Below are 27,949 nucleotides of genomic sequence, written 5' to 3'. Positions count from 1 at the left end.
GCCCGCACGCACCGCCTGCCCCTCTAGCCAATGGTTCGCCCACGGATGTCACCGTCACCTCATGTACAGAATGGCGCCACACACTTCGTTCCTTCGTACTGCCCCCCTCCAACATGCCACTTGTCCCCAGTAACTCACCGCGTGCCACCTCCTGCCCGTGGCCTGCCCACGATCACCTTGTGCCTCATACGCTGAAACGGTGCCTCACAAGTCGACCCTTCATTCTGCCCCCCCTCATGCCACTTTACCAGAAACGCACCGCTCACCACCTCCCGCACGTCGTTTGCCCACGATTGTCACTGTGGCCCCCCCCGACTCAAAACGCTGCCTTACCATTCGCTCCTCCGTACTGCCCCTGTATCATGCCACTCATCTCCCGTAACGCACCGCTTGCCGTCTCCTGCATGCAGTCTGCCCACAAGAGTCACTTTAGCCCCCCAGTTCTGACACGTTGCCCCACAATACATTCCTATGTTCTGTCCCCCCCCCGCATCCTCCCACCCCTCCCCTGCATGCACCGCCTGCCATCTCCTGCCCGATGTTTGCCCACAAGTGTCACTTTCGCCTCAGGATTGACACGCTGCCATACAATTCGCCTTCATCCTGCATCACGCCACTCATCCATGTTGTTCGCCCACAATTTTCCCCCCGCCTCCTGAACAGAAATCGGTGCCTCTAAATCCGCCCCTCTGTACTACCCCCCGTATCACCCCCACCTGCATGTTGGTCTCCCACCATGTTCACTCCGCCTCATGAAAAGAAACGGTGCCTCAAAATCCGCACCTCTGTACCACCCCATCACACCACCTCATGCATGTTGTTCGCCCACGATTTCCACTCCGCCTCATGAACAGAAACGGTGCCTCACAATCCGCACCTCTGTAATACCCCCCATATCACCACCTCTTGCAGTGCTATACCTCCTGTATTATAACGTACCTTCTGCCAACGTTCCCCTGTACTACCCCCGTATCAAGTCCATTACCATCAAGAAAAGCTCAAACACCCTCGGGCAAAGTCTGCGCCATCACAATGCAATAAATAATTCCATAATAACATGCAATAAATAAGTCCATAATACTCCACGTCCCCAAGCCCCGGCGGCCGTACTGACCCTTCGGGTGGATGTGGCGGGTGCGCACCGCCCCCTTCTCGTCGCGCTTCCAAGACTGGTCCCTCGCGGGAGCACGACCTCCCGCACCAGGCAGAGCCGGCCCATCATCTCGACCGCGTGGAGCAGCATGCTGCTCTCCCGAGCGCCTACTTCTGCGTCCCAGCCCAGCGATGGGGTCCAGCATGCCAGGAAAACAAACCCCCCCCCAAAAAAACGACGCCCCCCTCACCGCAAACCCCCTTGCCACCCCCCACTTGAAAGCCCTCCCCTGCCGATGAGCCGCCCCCCTCCCTAAACCAAACCCCCCATTGCACCCTCGCTGCAAAACCGCTCCCCCCCGCCCAATTCTCTCCCCCAGGCTCTCGCCTCTGCCCTCCCTTGGTGCCCCCCCCCCGCGAGGCCCCACCAAGCTCACCTCCCCCCCGGGGGCCCCACCCCCCCTCCGCTCCGCCAGAACTAGGGAAGTCCCTCACCCCTGTCCTCCCCATGCCGAGCCCCCCCACACCATTTGCATCTTACAAACCCCCGCCCCCCCACCGCGGGGCCTCCCCGGCCCCCTCCCGCCCCGTAATGTCAAGGAAGTTCAGCCGCCTCCGCCACTACGCGTCCGCCCCCCACCCCCCTGCCCCGCATCCCGGCCGCGCCGCCCTCCAACCAGGCCCAGGGCTGCCCCCACCACCTACCTATGTCACGCACTCGGCTCCGCTACCACCAACCCGGCAGCCGCAGCGTTGCCAGCGGCGCGCCGCAGCGGCCCTACCAACACGTCGGGCCACACCAGTCCGTGCGGCCCACCTCGTCCAAGCCCTGCGGTGCCTCGATGCGCGCCGCTCTTTGCTCCACTGATCACTGCTACTCCCGGCACCAACACAGACACCCCCCCCAACAACCACCGTACCCGGGCCCAAAATAATTTTGTTCTCCACCCCCCGCCCGGCAGCTGTGACACCAAAACGAAATGGTGGCCTGCAAACACGAAATGGCCGGTTTTAATGGGCACCAGCCCAAAAGCAGCCCAAAAATGCTCCGCCCCCAGCCCAAGGCTACCAACCCGCCAAAAACCAGCCCACGGACGGTGCTGGCACTAACCCCCCCCCATCCCCGGCCCCAAATCCCCCCGGGTGGGGCAGACCTCCCGCTGGTCGGCCGCCCTCCCCAAAGCCCTATTCTGCTTTACATGATAGAATTGTTTTTTTGTAAGTTGCGAACACGGCACAGTATTCTCGCCGGGCGCCAGGATCGTAAGCTTTCTGCCAGGCTCTTTCGCTTTGACTGAAAGGAAATAGTTTCAAAATTAGTTTAAAAAGCCTTAGTACTATTTCAGTATACACATGTGAAATTGAGGGTGAAATTACATTCTGAACATTGTTAATGATGCACAAGAATATAAACGAATACAACAGCACCGCATGCAAATACCATACTGACTCTGCCTCAATCTCTCAGACCAAATGTACCTGTGCTATCCACATCCGATAGGAACGGAGCGAAGGTCGTATTTCAAAGGAGCAGGCAGGCATTTTAAAGCAGGAAAGACTAGTGAACACCTCTGTCACTGTAGGCAACAGGTAAAAAGGTCAGATCCTTCTGCTGTAATAAAGTACTGACACCATTGCCAGTTCTTCTCATCAGTAGTCATTTACACAAACGGGTGGAACACTTGGTGTGTCGCTTCAGATTACAGATGTGCACCTTTGGTCACATACCATTTTACAGAAGTTCCCAAGAGCACATGTGCTGGTTGTGTGTGCAGAGACAAAAAATCAAAACCCTACACAGAAATGCGTGCTACCGAACCATGAAATGGGAGTATATGAGCAATAAACTAAATTTATAAAAACTTTCAGAAGTATAGAGAAAATGTAAAATACTATTATCCATTGGAGCATAAAATAGACTTCCAGGGTTTTAACTAGGCTATAAGCAAGCTCTTGTAACATTAGGAAATGAAAGGGATGTTTAAGCACTAAAATCCATAAATTCATAATTACGTTTGTGACTGCAAGAAAGGATGTTCGTATGTATCAAACCTAAACGGTGGCACGGTACCAAATTGCAATTTTGGTTTGCGCCCAATGTATTTGGAAGGGGCGTCCTGTCCAAATACTGAATTGGAATAGTATGTATTAATATTTTGCGAGCGAAATCCAGTCGCAAAACATTAATAATTTACCGACTAGAAAAGTGTAGTGGTAAAGTATTTTCCAGTTGTGAATGCAACAAAGAAGTTTGTTTAAGAGAAGGCAGTCACTGTGTCATCTTAAACAATTAAAAGTTTAAAAAAATAAACTTTTCTTTTTATACACATCCTGTTTTCCTTTAACAAAAACGGGTTGTATTTTAAAAAAAAGATTGCTTTATTTAAAACAATCACAGACATGATGGTCTGCTGACCCCAGCAGGCTACCATCCCTGTGATGGCATTGATTCCTAACGGGTCACAAATTGTGATCTATCTCATTATTATTCATGAGGTAGGTCGATTTCAACCCACTAGGAGTCACTAAATGAAAAGCTTTGAGGTTCATACACTAGGTATAGCGATTTCCTAATTGCAATTCACAGAAAATAGCAATTCCTAATATTGATATATCTGTCCGTAAGAAACCTCATGCAATATTGTTATTCTTTTATTCTAACATTTAAACACATTTAGGAGTGGATAAAATGGATGCAAATACAGTAGAAAATATTATTTTTATAGAACATATAATATACACATTTAGCATGCAATACAAACATTGCATTCAGAAACAGGTACAATTTTTGTCTTACATAGACCCGAATGCATACAATGTTATTAATATAGTCATCTCTACTTACTAGAGTGTATCTGTTTTTGTAAAACCATGCAGTGGTGCAATCAGCAAAACACAAACTTGCACGGAGACAACTCTTGTGATAAAAGTTTCACTTTTTATTGTGTGTGAGCCAACTATGTTTGTTTTATTTCAAATCTGTTTATTAAGATTTTTATGAAGAGAACAAAGATCATCACAAGCTGCATAAAACACAGAATAAGCATCACGACATTGTGAGGGTCCTACGATAGCAAAATAGTTGGACTATGAGCAAGACTAGAAAGTCAACAAGTATCTCTAAGTCAGAGGCAGGCAACATACAGCAGCTATAATATATGACGGGCTCGGGTATCATTAATCATAAAGCGAGTTTAGGTAGGACGTTCGGCTTTTCACTCGTGGAGGCGAGCATAACGTTTATGGCAAATGACGAAAATTCATTGATGATGACCAATTAGAAAAAACCTTTTAGGTTAATCAAATAATCAGGGGGTCCACAAGAACAAGGGATGATGGGAGGAAGTAGCGAGGCTAGAGTGCAGTCAGTGGGGTCAGGTGGAATGTTTAGGGAGTAGGAGGGCTCCCATCAGGACCCTATGCTGGGGTGTCAGTTTGGGGGGCTCCCCTAGTGTATGGCAGGAGAGAGTCATCAAACAGTTGCAGGGCTCTCAGATGAGGGGAGTGAAGCGAGAGTTCTCCAGTCGGATGTATGACGTTACAACGGACACTTTTACAACGCATACCTTTACAACGCATTTTTTACAATGCAACATCCATTACAACGCATTCCATTACAACGCCTTCCATTACAAGGCATAATACCTTTACAACGTATACCATTACAACGCATAACATTACATTGCATGTTTGGTAAGTATTGGATAGTGTAGGGGTAAAAATTACTATTCTAACACCAGGTGGTGCAACAGTAGGGTAAGTTTTGGATAGTGTAGGGGTACAAATTACTATTCTAACTCCAGGGGGTGCAACAGTAGGGTAAGTGTTGGATAGTGTAGGGGTAAAAATTACTATTCTAACTCCAGGGGGTGCAACAGTAGGGTAAGTGTTGGATGGTAATGTTATGCGTTGTAATGTTATGCATGGTAATGACTGAGTTGTAATGACATGCGTTGTAGTGGTGTGCGTTGTAGTGTCATGCGTTGTAATGGTTGCGTTGTAATTGCATGTGTTGTAATGGATGTTGCGTTGTAAAAGTTTTGTTGTAATGGTAGTGCGTTGTAAAAGTTGCGTTGTAAAAGTTGTTTCCCTCTCCAGTCAGGTGAGGTGTTGAATAATTGGCTGCCAAGTATGGGAGAATTTACTGGCCGTGTGATTAAGATGGGCAGTTAATAGTTTCAAAGCCATAAGATGCCAGAGACGCAAAAACCATGTCGAGATGGGTGGGGAAGAGGGTTTTTTCCAGTAGAGGGCTATAGATTGCCTTGCCGCCCCCAGCATCCGCGCTATGAGGCACCAGTCAGAGTGGGTCATGGTAACAAGCCGAGGGAGACTAATGCCTACTACGTTCACCGTGGGAGAGCTGGATATGGGCAAGCCCACTGTATCCCTATTGTGACTGAGGGCCTCCTTCCAGAATATTACCAGGCTAGGGCAAGTCCACCAGATATGCATAAAATCGCCTACTGCAGCTTGACATCTCCAGCAGATCGGGGAGAGATTGGGGTACATCTCTTGGAGACGTGCATGGGTGTAGCACCAATGCGTCATCAATTTATAGGCTGATTTGCGTTGGGGGATGCTTATGTACATTTTTGGAATATTACGCCAAAGCTGTTCCCAGCTTTCTGGCATCACCTCTTCTCCAGTGTCTGCCCTCCACTGCTTCTGGTATTTATAGGCCTGGATCTGGTATGAGTGCTGTAAAACTTTGTATGTGCTGGAAATTAAGGCCTGGGAGCTCTCAAAGGATTATGCCAGGGTTTCAAAGGGAGTAAGGGATCGAGTTGCCACATGCATATAATTGGGGCTGAGCAGCCAGTGTCGAAGTTGATAGTACTTTAACCTTGAGGAGTCAGAGAGGCAAAAGGATTTTTGAGTTTCTCTCAAAGAGGTCCTATATTATATGAAATGTGCCTTACGACCATGAGAGGACGGCAAGAGTTTGCAAGGCAGGTGGGATTAAGGGATTTCGTACTATTGGGGTATTGGCAGATGGGAAAGATGTAAGGCCTCTAGAGACCATGAGTTTGTCCAAATGTCAAGGACTGTTTTGTAGGGGAGCAATATAGGCACTGCGGGTCGTGCTGTTCAAGGAAACCAGACAAGATCCCATGTGGGCCTGCAGGAGACCACGCGATCCATGAAGAAGCAATGTTTTTTGCTTTTGCAAACAACCTACTCCGATATGTAGCAAAGGTAACATGACCAATAATATTCTAGAAGATTGGGGCAGGCCAGACCTCCGCGATCTCCCTGGAGCATAAGTAGTTTATTTGAGAAGCGCGGGTGACCCTTGTCCCAAATAAAAGCGTTTAGGTCTCATTGGAGGGGTGGGTATCTACCTGTGGTATCGGGGTGGGAAGAGATTGGAAAAGTAGAGTACTTTTGGAAGAAGGGACATTTTAAACACATTGAGGTAACCTAACCAAGAAAGAAGGGATTTCTTTCACTGGCATATGTGTTCTTGTATGTCGTGCCTGCAGGCCGGCCAGTTGGCTTGAGTCCAAGAGGACAGTGAGGGGGTGAGGTTGAGGCCCAAGTAACGTATCGAGTGGTCAGTCCAGTGTAAAGGACCTAGGGCTTGTAGTTGATGCACCTCAGGGGTTAGAGGGTAAGATTTAGGGCATGGTATATATAACACTGCACATAGAAAGCGCCAGTCCGCCCGATCACACGCTCTCCCCGCGTCCAGGGATGCCAGGTAGGCCAGGATGTTTCTGTGCTGCACCTTCTCATTTAGGTGGGCTATGCCACGGATGTTGTCCGCCCCTTGACGATGACGGATAAATCAGACTTAATCTGAGTCTATTAAACCGGGGAGATAAGATTCAAGGCGATTTGCCAGAATTTTGGTATATATCTTTGGATCTGTGTTTAGAAATGCAATCGGCCAGTGTGATGTGCAAAGCAAAGGGTCCTTCACCGGCTTTGGAATGAGTACCACCTGGGCCTCTGACATTGTAGGGGTGATGCCTGAGATTTCAGGGAAGCTGTTACAAAGGTGCAAGTGGTGACATTGAATCACTGACAGAATATCGAGGACCACAATATAGAGGACTCAAAATATCGGGACCTAAATATCGATGTCAAGAATATCAATATCCTATCTACATCATGGTAAGTACAAAAATATTGATTACAAAATATCATTGTAAAAAATATTGTTGTTAAAAATATAGTTTTTAAAAAATGTTTAACAAATAATACAAAATAAAGTAAATAATACATTTAATTAAAAAAAGATAGTTATAATTATTATAACATGTTTAAAATTAGAAATAATCAATATAATGTAAAAACAAATAAACATAACATATATATAACATATATATATTTACTTAATAATATTAATAAAGCATATTCTTATAAATTATAAAGGGGTCAATTCAGATTCGGTAAAATCCCCTATGAATCGCCGTACAGAGCATTTTTTCCGTACGAATCGTACACCTTCAACATCCGCGTACGTACGATCCGAACCCATAGCAGATCTCCGTACGAGTCGTACGAAAGACCATGTGACTTAAAAATACGTACAAATCGCATTTGGAACACGCAGTACGCGACGTTCGTACGGAGTGAATCAGCTTTTCACGAACCAGCAAGTACGATTCGTTACGAGAACACTCTGTACGACTCTTTTCCTACGGGAGTTTATTTATTTATTTATTTTTATTATTTTTTTTTTTAAAACCTTTATTGTACAGAAAGCGCTCACAGATACGGGCCTACAACCCATCGGGCCGGCCACCACAATGAAAGAAACATATCAGGCAGTACAGAAGCACCAAGAGGATATCACAGCAATCCATACAAGAAGCAAAGGCAAAAAGCCACCGAGCAAACATCACGAACAGGATGAGAGAAGGTTGATTTTATAATAGAAGAAAGGGTGTCGCAGAATAATGGTAATCCGTAAAGTCCAGAGGGCCGTGGTGGGCCGCGAGCAAGCAGAAATATCGAACACAGGAAAATTCAAAAAGAACAGTTACATTTTGGTAAAGGCAGAACTTGAGTCCCACAATAATAAGCAATTGCAACCGCCGCCCAGCGCCCTCCCACCACTACGAAAACACACAATAATACACAAAACTAAAATTAGACTTGCAAAACAAAGAGCCCTCTGTTACAACAACACGGGGAAGGAAAGAAAAAAGGGGGAGAGGGGAAAAAAGGGGGGGGGAAAGGACATAGGAAAAAAAGGGGGGGAGAAGTAAGAACGCAGCATCACTGCACGCGCCCCACGGCTAACGAAGCACTCAAGAATAGACCGGTACATGGAACTAATGGTAACAGGAGGAATGAATGCGTAGTAAACAGAGACGGCAGGAATACCAGAAGGCCCATGCTAGCAAACACACCCCAGGGGGCCACATGTCGACACCGCGTCTCGAAAAAAGGGGGATACATAAGAGCCATAGAACCAAAAAGAATGAGGGGAAAACACAATACGACAGACCCCCCCCCACCCAGCACATCCCACCCTGCACCCCTGCAGAAGGCTATGGCCTACCCCCCGGCAGCGTGCCTGTCGCCCTAATCAGAACCCAAAATATAGAAGAGATAAGTAAGAAATAACCACAAAGACAAAAAGAAGAAGGGAAAACAGGGAAGTAACAACGGGAGAGGAGCCATATAATCAAAACCCCATCAGCTCCCTCCCCCCCGTCTGAAAATACTCAGAGCCCACGGGAAGATAGTAAGCACAAGGATAAACTCCAGGAACATGAAGGAGAATCGAACATAGTCATACAGTTACAAACGGATCATCCGACCATACCGCAAGATAATAGTCCACCGAGGCAAGTTCATCTCAACCCTGTCCTTGTTTCTCACAAGCTGTAGTCGTCCAACGCACAAGGAACCAAATCATGCGGAACAGGAGGTGAATAACAGGGAGTCCGATCGGCAATCCACACAAGCCATATCGAGTGCGACCCGGATGAACAGGAAAGGACGGCAACCACATCAGGCAATGCAGGCACAGTTCCGGCGACAATATGAGGAAAGCCGATCCGGCGGAGCAATCACAGGATCTTCGTTCGGCCATTCGAGGCAAAAAAGGAAAGGGAGATCCAACGAGGCCGGTCCGGACGGGACCCGGCCGGCGGACCCCCCGCACAGGGGGGAGCTCAGGATGAAGGCGGGCAGCAGAGATCCGTACACCCACACAGACGGCAGCCGCCGGGCCCACGACCTCCAGGAAAGTTCCAGCAGCACACAACAGAGATGAAGCTGCACCCACCAAGGGGGGCCCAGCAGGCCCGGCAAAATGATCCTCCTCCAGGTCAATGATAGGTGCGGCCATGGGAGCACCCCAGGAGCGCAAGGCGGCGAGGATGTCGCCAAGCGTAGGCTCACCTGTACGGTATTCAGCAAACGTGCCATGCGGCGGACCAGCGTCGCCAGTCTCGGCCAGGCCGAGAGACATGGGGCCGGCCGCCATCTTAGAAGCCCGGCGGGGCCTCGGCAAACTCCGACCCCCGTCCGGGCACCAGCGGGGCAAACAGGATACAGCCGACCACCAGCAGAGGCACCAACAGAGCAGGAAGGGGGGCCACCAGAAGAAGGCGAGTCGCCGGCTCCCCACACGCCACCGGCTCCGTTCTCCGAGTCCGGGCGGAGGGACTCAAAATGGCCGGACCGGAGAACAAAGGGGAGACGAGCCACATACACGGTCAACCCCGTCCATGGAAGGCAGCGCCCCAACACCAGGCCGCAGGACCGCCGGACCAGGCCCGGATAGCCGTTACCGGTCTAATTGCACATCGGCCTCTCCGACCGAACCCACACCGCCACCAAGTGCCGGCCACAGCGCTCCGTCCCGCCCGGGCGCCGCCAAGGAGTGTCAGGCCCGCTCGCTCCGGAGGCCCCGAAGCAGACAAGGGCGCAGCTCAGGATCCGCGGCACCCAGGAACAAACGGATCAAACGGTAAGTGCCTGTGAAATGTCGTAGTTCCATAGTCTATCAAAGAATTCTTCCCGGGGCAGGATAAAACACAGGATAGACGTTCCAGACAGGAAAGCGAACGGAGCCGAGCTAAAACGCGGCCATCTCGGACGCGAGCTTGGCTCCTCCCCCTCCTACGGGAGTTTAAAACGTCCGTAAAAGCATATTTCAACTCGAACCACGTGCGACACGGATCCCCCGGTTACGCGAGTGCACCCCATGATTGCAGTGGTCCGGAGCGTAGGGGTACGGTGCATAGGGGTACGGTGCATGGGTGTATGGTGCATGGGTGTACGGTGCGTAGGGGTACGGTGCATCTGGGTACAGTGCGTAGAGGTACAGAACATAGTGGTACGGTGCGTACCCACAGGATTGCAGAGGTACGGTGCGTATGTTAATGTGTGGTTCTCCGTACGATTTGCTCATACAATGTTTTCCATACAAATACAGTTCTTGTTCCCCGGTCCGGATCGTACTTGTCGGGTCGTACAGCATGTTTACGATTCGTACAGTTCACCGTGAGAGTCCTGTATCATACAGATTTTCCCTTGCTTTTCATACGGTTTGCACACATTCGTACGTATTCTTTTCCTACGGATAGTACTACGCAATTTGGACGGATTTGCACAATTCGTACGGAAACGGCTACGAATACGATTCGTCGTACTGATTGGTTTCCCGAATCGGAATCAACCCCAAAATGTTAGAAGCATATTAAAAATTATATATATATATATATACACACACACATATACCAGTGAAACAAAAATAACATACATATATATAAAATTAAACTATTAAAATATTTGTATCCCTTTACAATTACATTTTACAATACATTAACAGGAATAGTAGGGAAATTATTGGATAGCGGAGGGGATAAAATTACTATTCCCACTCCATGGAGTGCAACAATAGTAAAAGTATTGGATAGCAGAGAGGTAAAAATTACTATTCCCACTCCAGCGAGTGCAATAGTAGGGAAAGTGTTGGATAGCGGAGGGGAATCATTTACTATTCCCACTCCAGCAAATACAACAATAGGGAAAGTGTTGGATAGCGGAGGGGTAACAATTACTATTCCCACTCCAGCGAGTACAACAGTAAGGAAAGTGTTGGAGAGCGGAGGGGAATAGTTTACTATTCCTACTCCATGGAGTGCAACAGTAGAGAAAGTGATGGATCGCGGAAGGGTAACAATTACTATTCCCACTCCAGCGAGTGCAACAGTAGGGAAAGTGTTGGATAGCGGAGGGGTAACAATTACTATTCCCACTCCAGCGAGTGCAACAGTAGGGAAAGTGTTGGATAGCAGAGGAGTAACAATTACTATTCCCACTCCAGCGAGTACAACAGTAGGGAAAGTGTTGGATAGCGGATGGGTAACAATTACTATTCCCACTCCAGCGAGTGCAACTGTAAGGAAAGTGTTGGATAGTGGAGGGGAATAATTTACTATTCCCACTCCAGTGAGTGCAACAGTAGAGAAAGTGTTGGATAGCATAGGGTTAAAAACTACTATTCCCACTCCAGCATGTGCAACAGTAGAGGAAGTGTCGGATAGTGGAGAGGAATAATTTACTATTCCCCTTCCAGCAAGTGCAACAGTAGGGAAAGTGTTGGATTGCATAGGGGAATCATTTTCTATTCCCACTCAAGCAAACTAATGATAAAATGAATAAACAAACAATAAATACATTTAAAAAAATGTCCCACCCACCAATGTTCTAAAACATAACACTATTAACATAATTAATTAATAATTAAATAATTAATTAATTAAAATGATCAAGCAATTTAAAAACAATACATAATAATTTAATTCACACAATTAACAGTATAAAACAACTTAAAATAAATTTTATAATAAAAACATTACTTCTCCCCTATCAACCCACAACCCGTTCTAAACAAATGAAACAAATAACATAAATAATAAATCATTATAAATTATGAATAACCAATTAATAAATAAGTAACAAAATAATATTTACCACAATTTACAATATAACATTTTAAATACATCAATATTAAATAATTAAAAACTTCTCACCCTACTCCCCTATAAACCCACAACCCACTCCTGAAAAAAATAACACAATTTACATATTTACCAATCAATTATTAATGTTTAACACATAATTATTAACTAATTATTAATACATTATTTACCACACTTAAAAATAGAAAATCTAATTAATTATAATTATATTACTTCCCACCCTATTCCCCTATAAACCCACAAACCGCTCCTAAAAAAATAACATAATTAATGTATTTACCAAATAATTAATAATAATTAACAACCAATTAATAACTAAACGATAATGAATTAAATACCAGATGTAACAATATAAAATATTGAATATATACATTTAAATTAATAAAAAAATATAAATTAATTAATTCATTAATTAATATTAAATTACTCCCACCCTATTCCCCTATAAACCTACAACCTGCTATGGAATAAAAATGCAAACTTTAATTAAAAAGAATTAATGACTTCAAAAAATTATTATTAAATGTATTATAATTGAATTTCTTCCCACCCTATTACCCTATAAAGCCACATCCCGCTACGGAACTAAAACGCAAAATTTACTTTAAAAAAATATAATAACTTCTGCACTTCTAAAAATGTAATACATATATTAAAAATAAATACAATACTCAAACAAAAATATAGAACACATACATTTAAAATACATACTAAAATACATAACACTAATATAAACATCGATATTATTAACAACGATATTTTTATAAACGATATTACTGTCTTAGATATTTAAAAAAATGATATTTCTTACCTTACTGTCGATATACTGGTCCACGATATTCTTGTAATCGATATTCTTGTACCTCGATATTAAAAACTTGATATCATAGTACTTTGAAAACAACGACTCGATATTCTGTCTGTTCACCGGTGACATTGAAGCTGGGGAGAAAAATACGGTTATATGCGCCGGGAGTTTTGCCCACTGGGAACTGTTTTAGTGCCCTCTTCAGTTTGTCGAAAGTGATGGGTTCATCTAGGAGTCGCGAGTGTTGAGGGCTGATGGCCCCCTGAAGAATAAAGCAATCTCCTCTTGGGCATGGGGGTTGTCAAGATTCTCATAAAATTCACAGAAAGCCAAGCCTTTGTCGCGCACGGAGGTGGCCCAGGAGTCATCATCCAGCTTGATTTTGGAGATTTGAGCATAGATGCATCAAGCTAAACACCACTCGCAAAGGGACAGATTCTCACAATCTGCCCCTTTGCGACCAGTAATTTTGCATTTGGGATGCATCATCCCAAATGCAAAAATCGCAATTTAAGAAATCGCAAAATTGCGATTACTTAAATTGCTATTGCATTTAAGGACTCTCAAATTGAGATTCCTTAAATGCAGTGCATTAAAGTAAAAAAGTTAGCGATTTCGCTAATAGGGGGAGCAAATTACCATGAAGTTAAACTTCATGGTAATTTGCAAAAACTTTGAAAAATGCACTAAAGTGCATTTTTCAAAGTTCCATTTTACACACAAACATGCCCTTAGGGCATGTGTGTGTGTGCAAGATGTACCCATATGCAGATTTCAGGGGTGCAACAGGGTGTCCTTTTGACACCCTGGCACCCTTGAAATTGCAATCTCAATTTGCAATTCTCTAATTGAGAATCGCAAATTGAGATTGCCTTCCCATTCATTCCTACGGCCTCTAGTCCCATAGGAATGGAAGGGAAGGTATTCCTTAATTGCGAGTCGCAATTTGCGAGTCGCAATTAAGGAATTTTAAGAAATCGCTATTTTTTAAGCAAGTTCTTCATGTATAGCCTTTTGCTATTCCTTATTAGCGAGTCCTTATTTTTCGCTAATAAGGAATCTCAAAATGGATGCTTGATGAATCTATAGGATAGGCTTTCATTGCCTGAGCGCGCAGGTGGAGTGCCAAGCATGTACCCACTTTATCTCCCCCGACGTTAAATTTCTGTTTAAGGGGCAGGAGGGAGCGCTCCACCTTGTTAGTGTGGTGAAGAAGCAGCTGACCTCGGAGCACAGCTAGCCGCTTCTTGTTTTGAGTCGAGGGTAGTCTGTGATCTCTCTGTTCTAAAGCCTTAATATCTTTAGATTTGTTTGTTCCAATAAGGCGTGCTTCCTGAGACTGGGCAATGGCAGTAGAGGAGAGAACTCCCTTAATGGTCGTCTTGAAGTCATCCCTTCTAATGAGTTTGGGCAGGTCCAAAGGTGTTGTTTGCGTTCAATGTAGCCTTATAGCTAGAGCAGTCGACCTCAAAGCTGGGGAACTGGGTTTGAGTCTTGGCAACAATGCTCAATATCCTGTGATTCTGGGTAAATCACTTAATCTCCCTGTGCCTAACAAAAATGAATGTGTCCTTCTTTAAAGAAACTGGTGCTCATGTAAAGCTCTCTGATACCCGATGTCTTTAGTCTAGTTCGCACTATATAAAACAAAAACAAAAAAGGCCTCTATCTCCCTACAGATGTCAAATGAATCTACCGGGTCTCATAAAACGTGAGGTGGAAGCCGCCAGGGTATGGGACCTGGGACCTGAAAGGATACAGCAACATGGGCGTGGTCCCATGTGGAAATGTGAGATATCTCGGATGATTCCGGGGAGCGGATCAAGGAAAGAGAGAGAAAGCAATAGTCAGTTCGAGAATATGAGGTGAACGCGAGAGAAGAAGGAGTAGTTTCTGGCATCAGGAAATAGGTATCTCCATGCATGAATGAGGCCCAGGTTAGAGAGGACACCCCTGATGGCAGCCGATATATCCCCAGAGCCTTGACATGAGGATGTGCTACAGTGCAGGTCCGGGTCCCAGACCAGATTGAATTCACCCCCAAGAATGATTGCTCCTTCCGGGGCGCACAACATCTCTCCCAGGAGTGTCCTCAAGAAGGTGTCCTGTGCTTGATTGGGTGCATAAATATTGAGGAGGGGCAGGGATTGGGTGCCAAGATATGTTTGGATCTTTAAGAAGCGACCTTCAAAGTCCTTTCCCAGCAGGGGTTTTGTTAGTATTGCAACCCCCGCAGGTTTAGAGGTAGAGAAAGCCCAGTAATGACATGGGTATTTTTGGTGCGTCATGAGGCGTATGTCAGGTAAAGTCAGATGTGTTTCTTGTAAAAATATAATGTCAGGGTCATGTAGGAGTAGGTAGCGCCAGACCTGGCACCTCGTATTAGGGCAATTGGGCCCCTTGACATTGAAGGAGAGAAGTTTATTGGTTGGAGCCGGAGTCATCGTGGTGTGGGTCATGTTGGAGAGCATCAGTGGGCCTGGGCATAAGGAGGCTGTGCCACGGGCGGAGCATAGATGCTAGGGCCAGGCTTGTAGGAACATGCCCCATATGTCTGTCTGGATGAGTTGTTCCAATGGTGTATAAAGTTTGAGAGAATTATGGAAAGTACCCCTAGATGTACTCACTCCAGGGTTGGTGCCAGGGGGGAAAGGGAGAGGGGGCAACAATAATACCAACAAAAAGTGGCCAACAGGGCCTACATAGTAGTTCAATGTCATCTAGAAATAGCTCATAAGTCGAAACAAGAGCCATTCTGAAGAAGTCACTCTTCCAGTAGACACTGTTAATGTGGGGAGCGCAGCAGTCAATAGCGGCCATCGGTTGGTCTCTGCCTCCAGTAGCCAGACTATAGAGATGCGGTGAAAGTTACCAGCCATCAGTCTGCCTTTGTAAAGTAAAGGAGGGCGTTTCATGTGTATTGGGTTGCCAGCCAGAGCTGAAGTGATTGAGGAGGCCTCAAGGAGGGTGAAAGTGTGTGGGTGAAGAGAATGCAATGGATCAATATATCCTGGGGTGTGGTATATGCGTAAGCCTCCTAGAGTTTCAGAAGCCAGGCCTCGTGCGTTGGGGTGGTGAGACAGAGACATTGCCAGGCCACGTTTATCTCAGTCTAAATCTGTGGGGGAAGAGAGCTGGTGAGTGAGGGTCACTCATGGTGCACAGATGTTTGATGATGTCTTGCTTCTCCTGTGAAGAGTCCACTTCTTTAGCCCGAGATCTGTGTATGGGGGGACAGTGGACCATTCCGGCTGGATTGCCTCTCAACGCTGGGCCCGTGGGAATGAGGCCGCCGCATCTTCAGGTTCTGTTGAGAATTGAAGGAGCTGCTTTGTGTCTCTCAGTGTGCAGGCAACCTGGGGTTTGACTTCCCATGCAAAGATCAGTGCGAAGGGGTGGCCCCATTGGTATTTAATTTGAAGGTTGCGCAACTTGACAGTGACTGATTCAAACTCTTTGCTAAGTCTGTGACTCTGCGCCCCTTCAGTAGAATGGCTTTCTTCTCTACAAAAAAGTGGACTTGTGTGAGAAGGGTGGAAGTAAAGTCCAGGTTCCCCCGGGGTCCAGTGACTTGGCGGGCTCTATCCAGAGCTGGAGGAGAGGCATCATCCTCTGCCCTGATTGTCTACATGAGATCTGCTGTGAAGGACACAATGTCTTGTCCCTCTGCTCCACGAGGGGCCCCCCTTAAATCGAATGTTTTTGGGTCGACTTCTGTTTTCCAGGTCCTCCTGCTTCAGTTGGAGATTGATATGCTGGTCTTCCAGCTCTGTCATCCTGCCCCAGAGGTTTTCGGGATCTTCAAGGCGCGTATCCATTGTGCGTTCAAGGTCATCCAAATGTCCAGCGATCTCTGTGACATCTCAACGGATTTCCTGCAGGCAAGCTCTGAACTCGTTTTGAGAGATACGATTTCTGTCTTAATTTCCTGCAGAAATGAGTTCATAAAAGCTGGTGTAATAAGGCTGATGACAAATCCTCAGCATGGGGGGTTAGGTGTAGACGGTGGAGGGTTGAATTTCAACCATAGTGAGGTCACATGATTGTCCTTGGCCAGGTTGGGACCTTGCCAAGCGTAGAACATGGCATGGCCAGAGGTACGTTCTCAGCTACTCAGGGGCTGGGCAGGAGAAGCTCAATGCAGTTGAGATCTATGCAGGAAGAAAGAGAGCCCAGACAACTCCCGCAGGTCAAGTGTCAGATAGTGATGAGGGGACAGTAGAGCTAGTGCACGGTTAGTATATTCGCAAGCCAGGGAATCCCAGCAAGATCCTGCCAGTCACCTTGGAGGATAGAGCCAACCAGAGGAAGAATGTTCACCAGATTTTAGTGGGCAGCACCAGGTGACAGTAGAGGGGGCCACAGCTGCAGAGTGGCTGAGATAAGGAGGCCCCACCCACCGTGTCCTTTAGGCTGGTGCAATAACAAATCTCAGGCCGACTCTCCACCCCGGCCTATTGATATCGTGGGGGTCAGACTTCCAAAGAGATCAAGAGGGCCAGGGCAGGATTCAACGCTACAACCAAGGCTGCTGTCCCTCCTCTAGCTGTCAATGCCCCCCACGGATCTGGAGTTCAGAGGGTGCTTCACAACCGCGTCCCACAGGCCTCCTCATGCAGCAGCAGCATATCTTGGGTCAAGTGGCCCTATGGGAACTCATTAGCATACCTGGAGGTAGCACACGCCAGCCCCACCAAGGGTCCCAAAGTCCAATCAGACTCAGACTGTCCTCCAGGTATGTCGTGTAGGTTGGCTCTGCGCTCCGTCCATCATCTCCTTGTGTTTGCTTTGTTTGCCCTAAGTTGGCAGGGTATGGCCAGGCGTGGGTTCCTTGCTCACTTTGCTACTAGATTCAAGCTAGTCTGGCGGATGAGGGGTGTTACCCCAAAACCGGTCCCAGGAGGCTTGTTCCCGGTTCAGGGAAGACCTGGCTTGGCAGTTCAGGCTGGACTGTTCCCATGAGGCACAGGGTCAAGACTGATTTGCATAATGCTTCGTCTGAACTGGAGTGGCGAAGTGAGTTAAAGAACGATGATGGATTCAATCCAGATCTGTGACTGGGGGTGAGTGGCCCAGAGGTCCTGTCGTTGCAGGGCCCTGGCACAATCACATCCCGGCACAGCAGAAGGGCAATCCCAGTCCCTGTGTGACCTTCACTGCAGTCAGGGGAATCAAGCTTCAGAGCACCAGACAGGGCCCATCGCAGGCTCACCAGGCAGGGGACCCCGCCGCAAGAACCCCACAGCTGATCGCTCTCACCTCAAACTATGCAGGCCGATGCTCATAGACAGGGTGGGCGGCGTCTGTGGGAAGGATGGAGAGCGGCTGAGCCCAGAGCTGCTCAGCAGGTGTGTGTTTCAATCTGGCTCTGGAGACACCCTCCACCAGCGCCGTCCTACGACGTCTGGAGCACAGCACGTCAGGAACCACAGACAGGTGGTCTCACTCTCTGGGCCGTAGCTCCAACGATGCTGTCATGGTTGTCACTGCAGATGGGCCCACCAACAGAGCCTGAGCGTGCCCCCAGGCGGCCCGCGTAGCCAGTCAAGCAATGGACCTGGAAGACTCCCCAAGGACAGTGTCGGCTCCCCAGGCCAGGTGAACCTTGCTGCTGAGAGGCGAGGGCAGGAGGAGAACTGCTCCTTCTACACTGCCTCACCACGGGGCCTAATGCGATGTAGTGTGCGCAACAACATTCGTTTTATTTATTTATATGTTTACTTACCTGTTAAAGTACGTAATCCATACATTACAACCCCCCACCCTGCCCCTCCCCCTTCCTACGTCACCGCCCTGCAGTTACACCTACCACCGGCCGTGACTGCAAGACACGTCTTACTCCATTCGCAGCTTGACCATGCCCCGCTGTGTTTGTTTTAAAACCACTCTCATGGAGAGCTCAGTGTGTTCACATTGCGGCACTACTTATTTGTGTTTTAGGTGCCTCTAAAGAAGGCACTTTAAGGTTTAGGACACCAGAGGTTAAAATAAATGCGAACTGTTTAGCTTTATCACTAAAACTTTGGAAATCGGATTTTGTTTTGTGAACACAAAAGCACTTTCCTCAATATATATGTAGCCGGGGTAACTTAATGATATTAGCATCATTCATGAGAGTTTCTCGGTTCTTTAATGCTTGAATACTCAAGTCAAATGGTGAAAGAAGGCCATTTAAAAATGCAAAGTGAAAGGGGCTAAAAAGCATTCCAATTTCAATGTTCTTAGTAACTTTTGAATAATTTATTTTACAAACCAAAGTTTGTTTTGTTTTTTAATCTGTATTTTATACCGCCAGCGATGGATTATGTGTCAAACCTATATAGAATTTACCTCTGCTGCAAAAGAGACAGCTGCTAGCTGTTCTGGTGATAACTTGCATTTAGTGTCACAGCAGTTTTCCTTGGACAAACCATACAAGAGACGCAGAAATGCGATGAATGATCGCAAGTTGCTCCCTCAAAGATTGGAGTGATCTGTCAACATTCTTTATCTTAAATTAATGCGACGTTTTTCTTTTTGAGGCTCACGTTTGCATGCATCACTATAATAAACATCGTAAGACTTTTCAAGTTGTATTTCTGAAAAAAAATGTGTAGAATTTGGGAAGCAAACATAATTTACTCTACCGTTCTCGTTATAAAAGAATTTAATTAACTCTGGAAATTTGAAGTGCATAGTGGGTCCACAAAACTGTGCAAATAGAGATTAATACGAAAAGGAGAAAATAATAGAGTTAGTAAAAATATGCTTGCATTAAGCACAATGAGAGAACTCACCAAAGTCTTTTTAGGTTGGATGAAGTCTTAGAATTGAAAATACATGCAATATTTTACTATGCAGTGGGACATCAAATAGTAAAGCAAATATTTAGAAGAGCAAAATAAATGTTGGAACTAAATTTTGAACGTGATAAACAGACTCCCAGAGTGGGAGTTTCTTTTTGAAAAACGAAAAAAGCTTATGACTACGCTGCAGTTTGTTTCCCTGAGAGTGGGGCTAAATATTTTTTTTCTGTCCCTCACTGCCAGGTTTCGCCTGGCTGTGATGGCCAGAGAAAAAGTACATCCCAGAGGTACCTTTCTGAAGACAGAGCCAACGGAAGATGCAGAGCTGCCAGTCCCCCCAAAATAGGGCAGACATGCGATCATTTTGACAGACAGGGCATTCAGTTGTGTCTGTGATGGAGTTCCCAGTGTGCCAAACTATAAATCATCCCCCATAAGGAAAGAAGACAGTGGTGAGATAAGTCATGGAGTGTTTTTAAACCCACTTTTGGAAAAGGGAGAACTTCGTAGAAAGGTGCTAGAAAATGGCGCTTTCTCCAGTGTCACCCCCAAACATTTTGCCTTCCCCTCTAATTTTTTCTAATTTTGGTTTTGTTGGCCTTAGGATACTGAGCACTTAACCACCACTAACTAGTGCTAAAGTGCATGTGCTCTCTCCTCTAAACATGGTAATGTTGGCTCATATCCAACTGGCATCTTTACTTTACCGATAAGTCCGTAGTAAAGTGCACTACATGAGCCCAGGTCCTATAAATTAAATGCTACTAGTGGGCCTGCAGCACATATTGTGCCTACCATTAAAGTAGCCCTCTAAGGATGTCTCAGGCCTGCCATTGCAAAGCCTGTGTGTGCAATTTACACTGCCATTTCGACCAGGCACAATAAACCTTTGGCCAAGGCCAAACCTTCCCTTTTTTACATATATGTCACCGCTGCAGCAGGCCCTGGACAAGCCAGATGGCAGGTGCAATGCATTTAAAAAGCAGGACTTGTACTTTTTTGTTTTAAATGTACTGGTAGCGAACATCTCCTACACTAGTTTGTTTTTCACTACTGCAAGACCTATATCTCTCATAGGATAACATTGGGATTACTTTATTAAATTTTTTAAGTGTAATTTCCAAATGAGAAGAAATAATTGATTCAGGTTTGGTGTCTCTGGAATCACAATTAAAAATCCAAACTTATGATGAAGTTAGATTTATAATTGAAATTCTGAAAATGTCACATGCCACAAAAAGGGCAATTGATGGATGGAACACTTAGCCCCAGTACAGAAATCTAGGCCTAAATTCATTGGGTTTTTTTGCTCACTGTGCCACCCCTGTTTGGACCTAGCCATATGAAACTCAGTCTTGTCCATACTCCCATGAGAAATTTTCTGCCCAAACTGCCAAGCCAGGTCCTCCCTGGACTGGAAGCAAGCATTCTAGTACCGGTCTCTGGTTATCACTCCTCATCATACAGGAAAGATTGAATCCAGTGGCATGGTGAGCACAGGACCAACGTCTGGGCATTCCCATGCCACTTGGGGTGAAACAACTGATGGACAGGATGCTGAACAATGTCAAACACTCACCCCAGTACAGAGATCAGGGCCTAAATCCATTGTTTGTGTGCTCATGACGGCACCCCAGTTTTTACCTAGGAATATGCAGATCAGGCTTGATCCTGCTCCCAATGTGAACAGTCCAGCCCAAACTGCCAGGCTAGGTCCTCCCTGGACTGGAAACAAGCATCCTGGGACCGGTTTCAGGATGTGTCACCCTTCATCAGCCAGGCCAGCTTGAATCCAGTAGCACAGTGAGCACAGGACACACATCTGTGCGCACCCGTCCCACTTATGCCAACAATAGGAACACAAAAAGATGATAGACGGAATGTTGAACATTACCCCCAGTCACAAATTTGGGTTAAATCCATCATTTTCTTTGCTCACCATGCCACCTCAGTTTGGACCTAGCCATATGCAAATCAGTCTTGAGCCTTCTCCCCATTGGAGCTGTCCAGCCCGAACTGCCAGGATAGGTTCTCCCTGGACCAGAAAGAAGCATCATGGGATCGGTTTTGGGGCAAAACCCCATATCAGCAAGGCTAGCTTGAATACAGTGGGACAGTGAGCACGGATCCACATCTGGGCAAACCCTTCACATTTAGGGCAACAATAGCAACACAAAATAAAGGTGGTTACCACCCCAGTTTGAACCTAGCTACATGAAATCAGGCTTGACCCTGCTCCCCATGAGAACATTCCAGCCCACAATTCCTGGCTAGGTCCTCCCTCTACCAGAAACAAGTATCCTGTGACTGGTTTCGGGGCATCAATCCAGCCCAAATACTAATAAAAGGGAAAGGGGGAGATTAAAAAAGATAGGAGCACAGAGATCGTGGCGATAAAAAGGAAATGATCAGTGGCTCCTCCGTTCTTTGTTCAGGGGACTTGGAAATAGAAGTGTCCTATTTTTGTAAACAGATTTTATTGTTGTCCACAGTCAAAGAAGCAGGGCACAATCCGCCAACATGCCCACGCAGGGGCTCAAAAGACAAAGCACTCCTCATGCACTACCTGGCCTAGTTAAGGGGCAATACCTCGCAACCACTCAAACCCCCTCTGGCCACGCTCTGTAGGTCTATGCTGCTCTTTTGCTTGAGTAGCCGAGGCCGAGTCTCCCTAGAGTCCAGACGGAAGAGTTTCCAAGAGCCAAGTCCCCCTTAATAAGCCCTGACTACAACATATCTTAATCATGGGGTGCTCTCCCAGTCTCAAAAGCTTCCCCATGCGTGCGAAGTGTCCTATTTTGATTAATAAGTGAATCTAAATGTATTAAATAATCAGCACATGATTATTAAAGAATTGTTTGATTTATTTCCAAAGAAATACATATTTAATAACATCCTGTTTGTTTAACTTTAAGTTAAGTTTAAGTTTTGAAAAATCTAAAGTTTGATTGAACATTAATGGGGAAAACAAATGCAGAACTTCCGCGACAGTCCAGAAAAACATACATAGTTAGGTTTTCAGGGGACATGAAAAACCGTGTGATATGGTGTTTTAGGAGGCAGCTTTTCCTTCTGCCACTAAGCAACTCAGATCACCTCCTCAAACAACAGTAGCTCAACTGTTCCTACTCCAACTCACTCAAACCCAACCCATCTCACTTCAACCCACCTCTAATCAATCAGACTACTGAAAACATTCTACCCAACAGAAGTCTTCTAGCTCTAGCTCACTCCAGTACACTACAAGCAAGTTCAAACAACCGCACCTCGAACCAAACCATACCATCAGTAGTTGAAACAGACCAGGACGCAGAGGAAAGAGAAGGGGCAACTAATACAGCTTTAATTACTGAACCATTCCATCTATTGTTGTATCACTGAAGAGAGTAAAAACACTTCAGCTGAGAAAATGAAGCTTGCTGCAGTCACAGACCATGTGACTGGTTCTTTTCTGGCATTGCATGCTTTTTTCTCATTTTAGTTTACTATAATGGAAATATTTCTTCAACTAGAAACCCAGGAAAATTATGTGATTCTCATGGTAGGTGGTTGCATAACCACTAGCAATTACTTACTTTGTATGAAAGCAATTTGTCATGTATTCAGTGCTGGTACTTATATTTCGTTACACTCTTGGTTCTGCATATTACAAAGAATAAGGTACCTCATCTGCACCTAATTAGGGCCATTGAAGGTCACACTGGGGTTCCATGCCATTCATGATCAAAGGGCTGCATGTCACAGAATGCCTCTGTGACTTCCAATAGCTCAATTAGGTACAGCTGGGGGCACATTATTATATATTTAATGGCAGGAGATTTATATCTTTTACCGCAAAGAGTATCCTTATTATGCACGGGTAGACTTAATTCCCCACAGACCCTGCTACAAACGTATTGTTTGCATCATACAACATAATGTGTAATTATATTGTAATGTTGGATCATGAACTTTCCTAATTTACATCAACCGCGTGGGCCCCATCTCTGCTTCCATGTTAACAAGAAGGCATTTGCCACAGAGGTGCCTTTGACAGTCATGGGATTTTACAGTTCAGATGCTGGAAGTGCTACATTTAGCAGCAAAGCCTGCTTGAAAGAAGCTTCACAACACCAAGAGTATCAGTAAGGTCTGCTAAAAAGTTAAATTAAGGAGGTTGACTGGTTCTGGTCTTTCTTACCTAACCCCACTTTAGATCCGGACGAAATTTACATTACTTCTGCGTAATTCACATAATTTCACCAATTTTGCATCACACTAGTTACCCAAAATTTCAGAAATTACTCTATTTCCACGTGTTGCCTAATTATACTGCCATTTGCGTAAACCTATTGAACTGAAACACCCAGAATATGAGCACATTTTGCACTTAAAATATAGCACTAAATGACGGATTTGCATTTCGCATTATTCTGCGCAGTTTTTCATATTTTTCCTGGAATTTCATGCAATTTGCCTAAAGCAAATTACGTATACTCCTACTTTACACCATCCACAGTTGATGATCACACCCAAATCCCGAAGTCTAGATCAATCCAGTCTCAGGACAGATTGTAGTAACCCATGATAGTTGTATTCCTGACAGGTGTGTGCGTCCATGCTGCACCATGGAAAGTAGCAGGGTTTACTGAAGGGTATGTCACTCCCCTCCCATAGTGGTAGATGGTCTGACTGAAACCGGTCCTGGGAAGCTTGATTCCGGTCCAGGGAAGACATGGCTTGGCAGTTCGGGCTGGACTGTTCCCATGAGGCACAGGGTCAGACTGATTTGCATATGGCCATGTCTGAACTGGGGTGGCAGAGCTAAAGAACAGTGATGGATTAAACCCAGATCAGTTGACTGTGGGTGAGTGTTTGTATTGTCAACGCTCCGTCCATCACCACCTTTGGTTTTTCTTTGTTCGCCCTAAGTTGGCAGGGTATGCTCAGACGTGAGTCCCTTGCTCACTTTGCCACTGGAGTCAAGCGAGCCCGGCTGAAGACGGCTGTAATGCCAGAAACCGGTCCTGGGAAGCTTGATTCCGGTCCAGGGAAGACATGGCTTGGCAGTTCGGGCTGGACTGTTCCCATGAGGCACAGGGTCAGACTGATTTGCATATGGCCAAGTCTGAACTGGGGTGGCAGAGTGAGCTAAAGAATGGTGATAGATTAAACCCAGATCAGTTGACTGGGGGTGAGTGTTTGTATTGTCAACGCTCCGTCCATCACCACCTTTGGTTTTTCTTTGAAGTGTACATCAACCTTCCGCCCCTACCGGAGATCGGTCCGCACAGGGAAGAAAGTCCTTCATGGATGGCCAATTATGAAACCTTGCCTCCATTTTGTGCATATCCCCCATGCCCTTTGATTTTTTTTGTCCCATGGTTTCTGCCTCAGGACCACTTTGGAATGCACAGTGATGATTTGTTTTTTTCATCCCAGCCTGGCCTAAGCTTGGGATCTTCCTCTAGATGTCCCCAATGAAAGTGCTGGGGGACTGCTGACCCCTTCTTTGAGGCCTCTTATGACTGTCACTCTTGTCAGTTTCATAGAAGCGAGTACATTTGGCACCTAAACAAACAAGTAGTTTACATTGGTTTGGCTGCCTCTGCTGTTCATCCGAATCCTCCATATTTTTTACTGCACTTGGAGCTGTCAGGAAAGAGGAGACCCGACTCAGGGGTTGCTCGTTGTGTCTCCTGTCTGTCATATGTTCACCACAGGTTTTTCTCCAGTAAAGATGTGCCTGTGACCTTCCAAGATAGTTCCTTGTTTTCTCTTCTACTCAGAAGAACCTCCGTGACCAAGAAACGATATTTCACCAGGATACGGGCAAAGGATGTGGAGAAACCCTGCTGGCAAGACCGATGCTTTACTGCTCGGTAGAAATGCATAGCTGACTGATGGCTTCCATGGCTTCTAGATAGGTTAACCGAGACCCAGTAGCAACAATTCTACACCCCAACACCAAGGACGTCCTCCCCGAAATTCATGTATAAAGGATGGATCAGATTGGTCTCATTGAAAATGTGGTCGACCACAGGCCTGTGCATCCTTCTTGTGTAATCCCTGGGATCAGGGGCATTGTGTTTCCTGCACAGGGGATACCTTCTGGGGTCTTCCTCTTCCTTAGTGAAACTGAAAGTTAGCGATTGTTCAATGTAAGCGAGGGTGGAGGTGGAGGGCATTCTCACCAGTGATTGCCTTTTGAGGAACAACCTGATGCAGGTAAAGATGAATACTGCACTGATTTACTAAAGAATAGCTTGTTCAAGAGATTCTTCAGCGTTCGGGTTACCCGAAAGTGGTGTCCTAGACAGCTATGTAAAATAATTAGCGAAGGAATCTGTCACAGTCCAGCCTACATTACAGTAATCAAAGCTGCTTTCCCTTGAATGGGGTGAAGCGGAGTTCCCTGCAGGAGATTAGTGATAGATATTGGCACCTTCCAGAGCTGCTGAAAATTTGAAAAATGTGATGATTGTGAAGGGTTTGTGAACCCACATATCCTCAACAGAATGTTTAGGTTAACAATAGTATCACAAAAATGGGAGGGCATGGAGGTTTATGACGACCTAGCATATAACCGTCTGTATAATAGAACAAATTCGAAAATAGCTACGAAAATTCATGGTTGTACTAGCCCTTCTATATGCAGTGTTAATGATATTATCCGGATAGTTTTGGTTGATGGTCAGGTCATCTGCATGTGTATGAAATGTAGAAATATCACTACAGTTTCTTTTAATTCTGGGAAATTGGCTGAAGAGAAGATTAATTCTAAGGATCGGGGTGATAACTATTGAAAAGGAGGATATTCCCATCTGGGGAATTATAGAAAGTTCTTGTACTCAGTTGACCATCTTCAATGGTTATCAATAGGTCCACAAATGGAAGTTCTTTGTCAGAGAATGCTGTAGATTTCAGATAAGGATCAGTTCCCCTTCCAAGTAATACCAATGTTATTCACGAATCTCTGTCACAGTTGTATACGATACATAAAAGGGTTGTTGGAATTGAGCATACACCTTTTTACAAAGCTGTACATGTATAAATATGCTAGCCTAGAAATGAATGTGCTGCCCATTGAATCCCATTGGATTTGAACATAAAGTTAGTTCTCAAATTGGTGAAAAAGTTCTCTTTGAAGGATAGAGTGGCACTCCATAATGAAATTAACTGGGGTGGCAGATTCTCAAATCTCAGCTCTAAGGATTTCTTCTATAACTTAGAGAGTGGCATCTTGTGGGATATTCGTTTAGAGTGCTTCTACATCCAATGTAATAAGGAGATCGGTAGTCCCTTGAGTGTTGATTGTTTTAATCAATATGAAAACATCTTTAGTGCCTCTCAGAAAGTTGGAGTTCTTTCAACAATGGGTTGCAAGAGATGATCGTAAAATGAGGATAAGAGTTCATGTAAAGAACCTATCATGGAGACAATGGGTCTTCCTGTGGTGGTCTTTTTTCCTTGTGTATTTTGGGAAGAGAGTACAAAATTAAGTATTCAAAGTTGTTGGTTAACCGGAAAATCTGCTTCTTTTCTTGTAATCCAACCAGATACAAAATTGATCGCTTGATTGATCATGATCCGGATCTTCTGTTGTAATCGAGGAGTAGGATCCTGACAAATGGGTTGGTAATGTTTGGTGTCACTAAGGAATCTTAGGTATTCCTGCCTGTAATCCATAGTGGAGAGAATGACAATGGCTCCTTCATTATTCACTAGTTTTAAGGTAATGGCTTCATCGATGGCCAAGGTCTTTATGGCTTCCCTTTCCTTTCTGGTGGGATTCTGAAAGGATCATATGTGCTGTATCTTGTGGACTTCATTCATGACCGCTTTTTCAAAGATCAGTATCTCACAAGAAGTGAGATTATAGGGAGGGGTAAAGGTAGAGGGATTTCTCAATCTTGACTCAGACATAGTTTGAGGTATGGTCTTACCTTGAAAGAAGGCTTGTAATCTAATCATTCCGAAGTACTGGACCAATTTACATTTTCAATCTAAATGAATCTTCTTGAGGTGTCGGGACAAAACTAAGGCCTTTGTTAAGGACCTGGAATTCCATTTCTGTCAACGGTCTGAAAGATCGATTAACAATTACATTGTTTTGGACATCTCATTCCCTTGGCTACTTGTCGATTTTTGTGGTTCCTCTTTGTCCCACTGTACTCACTTGCCTCTTCTTTTTGTTCTGCCTCCTCCTAAAAATGCAAGATTATATGATGTTGGCATCCGAGGAGGACATAAATGGAAAATGGGGTTGCCACTTGGGGGGTTGTTGGTAGGGTAAGGGTCTAACAGAGAAACTTTGGTGCCTAGGTGGT

The sequence above is a fragment of the Lissotriton helveticus genome, chromosome 3_1 (genome assembly GCF_964261635.1).
Source record: "Lissotriton helveticus chromosome 3_1, aLisHel1.1, whole genome shotgun sequence".
In the NCBI taxonomy this organism is placed as follows: domain Eukaryota; kingdom Metazoa; phylum Chordata; class Amphibia; order Caudata; family Salamandridae; genus Lissotriton; species Lissotriton helveticus.
Note: the sequence above shows the minus strand (reverse complement) of the source record.